Below are 9,660 nucleotides of genomic sequence, written 5' to 3'. Positions count from 1 at the left end.
AGTCTAGTACTAGAACTTACAGTAAAGAGTCCTCTCTCAACCCAACCCTCCCCCCTCCCTCAGGCTCAGATGAAACATTGTAATCACTACATGAATAAATGATGCTGACAAATTTAGACACCTAATAGGTCATTCTGTTCAGGATGAAAACTGAGTGCTGACTGAATTATCCTAACTCCGCCCCTTCCTCTCTTTTAATCCAGTGGGGTTGTTTTAATTATATTATCATTGATAATGGAGTGTTTTCTTTTACTGGTGATGCAGAAGAAAACAACAAACTCAGCTTAACGCAGAAGCAGCTAAGAGTCTGTCCCAGAAGAGCTGTCCAGCACTAGCAGCAGGCTGTGTATGCTATCTGCCATAAGTCTACTTCTAATGGCTCCAGACAATACGTACCTCCAAAGACCTCCTATTCCCCACTCAGCATGAGTGGTTGGAGATGCGGAACTGTAATAAGCCAGTAGTTGCACAGCATCAGACAGAGAGAGGCAGCAGCTGATTGCAGCTGGAGCATCTATTTGCCTGGGACAGTTTTAACGCATGTTCATGTAGCTGCAGTGAAGACTAAGGTTGGTTTGTTAACAGAATACTAAACCAAGGCGGCAGCAGAAGCTGTAGCAGCAGCAGCAGAGGCAGTATACTTCAGAATGAGAATGGACATCACTGAGAGGCAGGGAGCTGCTTGTGAAGTGCTTATGTTTGTGTGTAAGGCACCTGGTGTCAGCCTCTGTGGGATTTGGGAAAATTCAGCCTGAACTCAAGTTCCCTTCTATTCTGTTCCGAACCAACACCAGACAACATCAGCCATCTCCTGTGGAGGATGCCTAATAGGTAAGGACAAAAATTAAAATCTCTCTCTCTCTTTTGGGTGTAAGAAGGATCTTTTTCTGACACCAGTAATACTTTGTTGTTACACGGCCTGGAACAGTGATGGAGTAGAAAGTTCCAGGCAATTTAATGGTGCTTCAGTACTTTGACAGCAGGTATAAGATATATGTATGTATATGTGTATGTTTGTGTAGGGATAGTGGGAAAAAGGCATAGGTGCAGAGTAAAACGCTTGTTTGTGTCTCAGTGTTCATGCATTGCAATGCCAGTACCAAAGAAAAGCTAGCATGACCTTTGCAGTGTTGGAACAAGCGATCTTAACCCATGCTTTGCCAGCAGAAAGATAATATTTTAGCTGGTTCTCACTGAGCTCCAACCCACATATATTATCTTGCATAGGAAGTTGTATTGTTAATTATTTTTATGCCAGTAGCATCTGATGTTTTGTGTGTGTGAAGCTGTAAGAAAACATGAATTTGGCATCTTGATTGAACAAAAAGAAAAATAAATTTCTGTGGTGTGTTTCCAGCTGCTTATTCAGTGATGGTCTAATTTACTCTGTAGGATAATAGATTCAATGATTGTAAATGGAGAAGCAGGCATTTACATGCATTGTTCCATTTATCTTAATGACACTGTAGCACAGAATGCAGCATAGCTGAAAAAGATTGTACGCTGCTAGTGAGCCATCCTGCAGTGACCTTCAGGAAAAAAAAATGAAATGCTCTACTGGCTAAGGAAACAATTGAACTGAAATCAGTGAGGCACAGTTAAGTCCTAAATAGACTTTCTAAATTAAAAGATGTTTGCAACAGCTTGGAAAATGACTCTAAATATGTCAGATCACAGATTGGCTTAATGAGGTGATGCAGCCAGGAAAGTAGTTTAAATGGAATGAGATTTTAAAAGCCACCTCGGGAGATCTCTAGTATTATAGAAGGGAAGGCCCAACTATGGACTTGAGGTTTGACAATAATTAATACTTCTGTCGACGACTTGGTGCTTATCAGAATACCTTGGCAAGCTTTTACTATCCCATCTTTGGTGAAAACTGACTCTTCACTTGTTTAATCCAACCTCTGTTGCAATTGCACCTCCCATGGGCTAAACATGGAATGCCATTTGGAATTGAAACTTACTTAACCAGGTGCACAGGGGAAGAAGAAGGTGGTGTTGTAGGTTTATTGATGGGGAGTACTATAAAAACACCATTGCATTCATTTGCATTTTTATTCTCAATTCATAGGTTTTACTAAAGCTGGATAGAAAGAAACAGACAAAATGAGGGAATGTTGCATAAATATGTTTGCAATCATTTTCATTGTTTTCTTTGGCTAGATCTTCCCAGTAGTGCCCCACTCCAGAAAGTGCTGGTTCTTTGCTAGGATCTTTGGTACATTGTCCAGTAACTTGTTGTTCACTTGCAATGTGTTTGTCCTGAGCGTTTGCAGGATATTCAACTAGAGGAGGCATCACATTTGAGCCTCATCTTGCTTTCACCTGATGTCCTACAATGAATCTTACTGCCAGAGCTGAGGTCAGCTAACATATCAGAGTGTAAGAATCAAATATAAGATTGGCCTATCACTACAGTGACCCCTCTGTCATCAAGATAAGATGTGGCTAGTGTCAGCATTAAGCACCACCCTGATATGGCACAACCAGTTGCCTAGAGTTCCTACCATGTGATTCCAAGAACACTCTGAAACACCAAATCAACACAAGTATTCTGTGTCTGTGTGACATTTTCCATTTCCCACAACAGCCTTTTCCAACTGGGAATGCCTGAATTAGAGGCACTGAACTGTTTGAGACTATCCAAACTAACCCATGTTTGTTTTTTACAACTGTCCGTGGCTTCAGCATTGAGATCCTAACTGTTCTGCAATTCCTTTGGTATTTGACTTTCCGCTGCTTCAACTACTCTCTCATTCTTTAAGGTTCTCTTTAAGACCATGCCTTTGTTCCCTGACCCCATGTTTCCATCTTTAACTTTGTCAATTTATATCCCTGTAAAACACCTTGGAATGCTTTACTATATTAAAGGAGAAGGAGTACTTGGTAGCTATGTCACCTGATTAGTCATTCAGATCCCCAAGCAAATGTTCTGGGGCATGTTCAAATTCCCCATGGTGGAAAAAAAAGTCTAAAATTTAAAAAGAAAGCTAGCCTAATGGTGACCATGTGACAAATGGTAATGGTTATAGAGTTATATTGTGTAAAAAAAAATCCATCTATTTGCCTGATGAAGGAAATCTGCTAACCTTAGCCAGTCAGGGGCCTTCATGTGACTCCACACCCATAAAGATTAGTTTCAAATGCCTTTTGTAATGGCCTACAGAGCTCATCCGTTCAAGGGCAACTAGGAATTGACAACAGATGCTGGCCTAGCCAATGATGCCCATATCTTGGGAAAGAATGAAATAAACTAAAAGTGCTAAGTGATACCACAATGTTGTTGTTTTTTATAGCCAGTGCATTTGTTGTATTTGAATTTGTTTTATTATTGTGAAAATGTTGATTCCATTGCATGACTTAGTTCCCTCTTTTGTCCATTATTCACCCTCAGATATTTAGGTTCTACCAGAGGTTACAATAACTATTACCTTTCTAAAATCCCTTTGTACTCCTGCTTTATAGTTAATTCAAAATCCAGTTAAGTTTAGAAGGGTACAGCATGGAAACAGTAATGGTGGTAATAATAGATATTAGCTTCTGACATAGTCACCATTTTGTAAAGTTGCAATTAATAAACCACTCCAGAATGACCTCTGACACTGCCATCTAGTGTCAGTTTATAACATTCCTATAACATCAAGTCTTTTAGCAATTAATGTCACTGAAACTTTACATCCATTACAATTGTATTGTCTTAAAATGAGACAATGAAGGACCCTGGGCAGTTACTTACAGTTGTAATAAGAATATGATATTAAAGTGTGTGCTTGTGAGAAGTCTGTGTAGGTAAGTGACGATCCATATGTATTGATAGATGAAGAATGGCATGGCTCTTTCAGAGAAAAAAAGTGACAATCTGTGAAAAATGATGGTAAACAAATATTCTGTTTTGATCTGCAGCTAGACCCACCAAAAAACCTGCTTTGCTCAGTTAGCAATCTGTACCAGTGTGCTGAATAAGATTTTGTATGGTGTGCAGAATTACAAATCTAACAATGTAATGGTTAATCTCAGTGACACTCCCTCCACCACCCCCAACATACAAACACACACACACGCAGAATGAGCGTTCAGCTTTAACTGTATTATTCTATAGACACTTTCACGCAGGGATGAAGGAAAAAATCAGAATGGGAGAGAATCACTCTGGCAACTTCTACACACCTCCTAGTGGGCACTTGTAGAGTGGCCCAGGACACAACAGTCAGCTCTTCCAGAAGGGGAACAAAGTGCTGTGTTCACAGGCCCTACACAAGGCGAAGGGAAGAAAAAAAGTTTAAAAATTCAACTCTAAATTCCAATACTTTTTCTTCGCTTGGACAATATGATGATGTTGGCCAATAATAGCCCTGTCATCATTCTTTTTCTTTAAAAAATATTTTAAGAGTTATAATTTTCTCTATAAAGTGTGTAAAGGTACACTAGTAATGATTGAAAGTAAGCCTTCATTATCTTACAATGAGGAGCAGAAAACCCCTCCCCCATTGCACTATCAAATTTATAGGTTGCTTCATGGTTTCATTGTAAGTCACGAGGGGATTAGAGACTATCATTTCCCAGCCAACACTGAGATTTTACTGTGATTTTAAAAGTAAGGTATTTTCTATTATTTTGTTTTTACAGTCTTGCAGTTCTGTAGTTGGACATTTATGTTAACGTATTGGATAATGGATTGCATTTTACAAAAATAGAGTGAATGAGGAAAAGTTCATAACAAGACTTTTCTCCTACAATCTTATTATGTATGAAGCATAACTGGGGTTGTATGTTATAGCGTTACCAAGCGTGTAGTTTCAACTCCTTTTTGGAAACGTGTGGATTTGAGCATATTTCAGAAGTTAATTCACTGTGATTAACAATGATAACTGCAAGTCTTGCACTCTCACTGTAAGCTGTGCGAGCTTCCAGAAAAAGCATGGAGATACATTGTCAGCAATTTCACTCACATTACAATGATTTTATCTCGATGTTTATCTCAATGTAATCTGATGGTTTTTTCAGAAAAAAATCAAAATGTTTTTTTAAAAATCCACTAATGATGTAAAGTTAATTAGTATTTTAGACTCATTTCAAATTGCTTTAAATGAGTAAATCAATTGCAGATAATTTTACTGGCAATAACTTTAGTCCATAGTCTCATTTGATGTGATTACTAGCAAATTTCCCAGGACAATTCATGCCAATACCAATTTTGAACACTCAAAAGAAGCCTTATTAGAATATGTAAAAGTGCTATGTCATTTGCTACGTTTCTTTTTCCCTATGATCTAATAGGATTTGATCGAAGATTTATTTATTCTTTCATATAAATAGTCATGATTCTGCAAAAGCAAAAATGTATTGATCTAGAACTTTGATGATGTTGTAGTCCCTTACAAGCAGCAAACACACATGAAACCATTGAATATGGTAAGAAGCATATGTGAATATTGGGTGGAATTGTCCAGGTCCTACAGGTATCGGCTTAAACATGAGACAGAGAGGAAACTTACAAAACTTAGTGTCCTGTTAGCAGACCAGCACGTTCCCATCTCTGGGCAACCTTCCTGGAGGCATATAATTGCTGGCACAAGCTACCCACACAGTAGTGATGGTGCATGCTCCCAAGGTGGGGGCCACAGTAGGTACCCAGAGATGATGGCAGGCCGAGACAGCTTGTGAAGCCTCCTATACTCATTGCTCCCCCTACCCAAAATCCTGCACACACATGCACAATCTCCACACCACTTTGTTACTCCAGCCTTCAGCGTGTCACACATGTCACCACCATCCAATCGGTGGAGGAATCTCTATTGGTCAATTTATTTGGCAAGAGTTCCCAGCCATTCAGTGATTGATTTCTTCTTAAAAGTTTTAAGACTCTGCCATGTCTGAGCTAGAGGTAGACCAAAATGATATCAGTATTAAAGAGATGGTCACAATTCCTGTCTTAATCAATCTGGCGCTCTCAGAGACACATGGTCATGGAGATGACTCCAGGCTACCATTAAAAAGGTAAATTTAGAAAACAAAATCATGTGCCTAGCAGTAGAACCTCAAGATATAAATGTCACATTAAAATCACCACTGCATACTAGCAGCCCTCCTAATCCCTACACTGTTACCACCAATTGTTCCCAACACCTCACTTCCTTCAAATAATCATGAATTTAGCCAGACTCACAAGGTAGAAGCTTAAAAGGAAAGCAAAGACTTGATCTGCTAATGACTGGACATACAAACTAGGAGATCGTCATTTGGTGGTACATCACTTTAATTTTGCTGATACTTTTTGTCAAAAATTTTCTTCTTGTACTCATCAGGACAATTCACTAGAATACCAATTCGAGGAAAACCAATGTTTATATTGCATGACAGGAAAGTCAACCTCCCTGGTTTAAAATTTTAAAAAGCTTGATAGTTAACTGTCAATATGCATTAATAAGTGGTAATTCTCCAAGGTAATGCCTCTACCAATCAGAGTCCACTTGCCAACCAATCAGCACTCTCCTTTATATAGGAGTGGCTGCTCCTCTGAGGAGAGTAAGAAACAATGCTGTTCACTTGCTTCTGCCATTCTGATCCCTCCATCACTGCCTGACTAGTTTTGATACTCACCACCGATCATCTTCAAAAGGGAATGAGGACGTGGAGATTAGAAAGGTTTCTGCCAAACTGCACACTCTCGTGCCTGGTTCTGCTGTAATGAGAAAAAGAGAAGGGTTGATGAGAGTATGTGCACAAGCAATTGATGAGCTTGCAAATCACTGCCAGGTGGTGACCCCCTCCCAACAGGTAAATAGAAAACATAATGGCCAGGCAGGAAATGATAGAAGATTGGCACCACATAGTGGTTGTGCAATCTTCAGAGCATAGCAGGTAGCATACCTATGACATAGCTGTACAGTGGCAGAGTTAAACTGAGTTATGGTCCTATGGGTTTGTGAGCGCAGTGAGAGAATGTGGCATTCACCCTTGTGGGGTGGGGGAAAAGTTCATTCTGTTTCTGCTCATTGATGCTAACCAGAATTACAAATGTCCTGTAAGTCCAGAAATGTCCTGCATCCAATAGGAGGGCTTGCTTCACTGAGAAGGCAGGAAGACTGTCCAGGCCCAGACAGTCTGGAGTAGATGGTGTAATAAGGCATCACTAAAACAGGGAGTTCCCATTTGATGCTTGGCAGATAGCTTCATGGGGGAGACAGGCTGTGGTGAGAATGAAGCTTGCAGTCTGCTGTGGAGTTCTTGGCTTACAGCCAGTGTTCAAGTGGCCTTGAGACAGAATGTCAGAACCTTCAACCCAGTAAGGTGCCACTCTCCATCAAAATGTGATCCACTGTTTAAGCCATCATATGACTCATTTGCATAAGAAAAGAGCTGAAGAATGGATGATCACTTCAGAAATCTTGCCACAATTGCAGGTGAGATGTCATGTATGATGTCTGCCACCATGCTTTAAATCCAAATTGGAAACTCATAGACATGGAGAGATAATGTGAAGTGAAGAATATATTCTGCAATGAGGACTTTGAGAGGTTCTACTGTAGGAAACATTTACAAATTCGCAAAATCACAAGAACAAAAGTTGTTGGAATGCAAGTAAGCCATTTGGCCAATTGAGTCTGCGCTGCCATTTAAGATTTAGAGATGCTGGTGTTGGACTGGGGTGTACAAAGTTAAAAATCACATAACACCAGGTTATAACACCAGATAATGCATTAACTGGGCTGACATGACACCAATTGTTAAAGTTCAGTTGAGAATGTATCTTTAAATGGTCTGCGATTTACATATGAAAGAACTGAAACCAATATGTTCATTCGAAAAGATGAGAGACTTAACAAACAATCCAGGTCTTTGTCAATATATAATTTCAGTTATATCGCAATATAAACTTTTGTTATAACTTCTGTGTCTTACGATCTTATACTCCACAACCACCTGAAGGAGCAGCATTCCAAAAGCTAGTGCTTCCAAATAAACCTGTGGGATTATAACTGGTCTTGTGTGATTTTTAACTCTGCCATTCAATGAGATTATGGCTAATCTGATAATTCTGAACTCTACTTCCCTGCCTTTTTCTAATAATCCTTGATTTTCTCATAATCCCTCTTTATCTCAACCTTGAGTCATAACCTCAACAGCCCACTGTAATAAATAATTACGCAATTTTTCAGTTCCCTTAGAGACCAAAATCTCCCCTCAGTTTTGTTTTAAATGGGTGACTGCTTACTCTGAGGTTGTGCCTTCTAGTCCTAGGCTCTCCCACAACATCTTAGTATCTATCCTGTCAGTCACTGAAGCATCTTACATGTTCCATTACGGCTGTCTCTCATTCTTCTAAATTACAATAAGTACAAGCACAACTATTAAATCTTTCCTCATAAGAAGCTCACTCCAGCTTGAAATCAGCCTAGTGAACCTTCTCTGAACTGCTTCCATTGCCATATATCTATCCTTAGATCAGGGGACCAGAACTGTTCACCTCATTCCAGGTGTGGCCTGACAAGTACCATGTACATTTTTATGGAGACCACGTTACTTTTTATACTTTATTCCCTTTGAAATAAATGCCAACTGTCCATTTGCCTTCCCTATTACTCACTGAACTTCAAAGCTATTTTTGGTGATTCATAAACAAGGAGCCGCAAACCCGTCTGTGTGGGAGCTTTCTGCAGTCTTCCCCTTCATATTAAATAATATTCAGCACTTCCATTCTTTCTATCAAAGTGCATAACCTCACATTTTATATATACAGTTCACAATTAAATAAATATTAGGAAAATGTAGAAGAGGAAAGTTCCATTCCAATATGATCACACAACATCAGGTTATAGTCCAACAGTTTTACTTGGAAGCACTAGCTTTCGGAGTGCTGCTCCTTAATTAGGTGATGGAGCAGCACTCCGAAAGCTAGTGCTTCCAAATAAACCTGTTGGACTATAATCTGGTGTTGTGTGGTTTTTAACTTTGTACACCCCAGTCCAACACTGGCGTCTCCAAATCATGTCCAATATGATCCTTGGGAAATAACATATGAACACACACAAAGTGGGAGCAGAAGTAGACCATACAGTCCATCAGGCCTGCTCAGCAATTCAATAAGATCATGACCTATCTGGTTGTATTTGGAATTCAACATTCCCATTTACCCTAATAACTTTTGATTCCCTTGCCTAATGAGAATCTAGTTGAAACTTTATTGCTGGAACAGCACAGCAGGTCAGGCAGCATCCAGGGAACAGGAGATTCGACGTTTCGGGCACAGGCCCTTCTTCAGGAATGAGAGGCAGAGAGCTTCTTCAAGGAAGGCATCCTTGTAAGAGGATTCGCAGTAGGTTGAAATCTTCGAGGAGAAAGTGAGATCTGCAGATGCTGGAGATCAAAGTTGAAACTTTATTGCTGGAACAGCACAGCAGGTCAAGCAGCATCCAGGGAACAGGAGATTCGACGTTTCGGGCACAGGCCCTTCTTCAGGAATGAGCAGAGAGCACAGTGGTTAGCACTGCTGCCTCACAGCGCCAGAGACCCGGGTTCAATTCCCGCCCAGGCAACTGACTGTGTGGAGTTTGCACGTTCTCCCCGTGTCTGCGTGGGTTTCCTCCGGGTGCTCCGGTTTCCTCCTACCATCCAAAAGATGTGCAGGGTCAGGTGAATTGGCCATACTAAATTGCC

At 40.1% G+C, this 9,660-nt stretch overlaps 1 protein-coding gene across 2 annotated transcripts in view; it reads left to right on the top strand.

The window, feature by feature from the left end:
* The first annotated feature begins 247 nt into the window (after window positions 1-247).
* The window catches only part of LOC122545831 (heparan sulfate glucosamine 3-O-sulfotransferase 5), a 252,870-nt gene continuing 243,457 nt past the window's right edge, over window positions 248-9,660 (top strand). For both annotated transcript variants that reach the window (XM_043684734.1, XM_043684736.1), the window contains exon 1: window positions 248-831. The gene's annotated coding sequence lies outside the window, so the exon portion shown is untranslated. The remainder of the gene's footprint in view (window positions 832-9,660) is intronic.

The sequence above is a fragment of the Chiloscyllium plagiosum genome, chromosome 3 (assembly GCF_004010195.1).
Source record: "Chiloscyllium plagiosum isolate BGI_BamShark_2017 chromosome 3, ASM401019v2, whole genome shotgun sequence".
Classification (NCBI taxonomy): domain Eukaryota; kingdom Metazoa; phylum Chordata; class Chondrichthyes; order Orectolobiformes; family Hemiscylliidae; genus Chiloscyllium; species Chiloscyllium plagiosum.
This window is presented reverse-complemented; position numbering and strand designations above follow the sequence as displayed.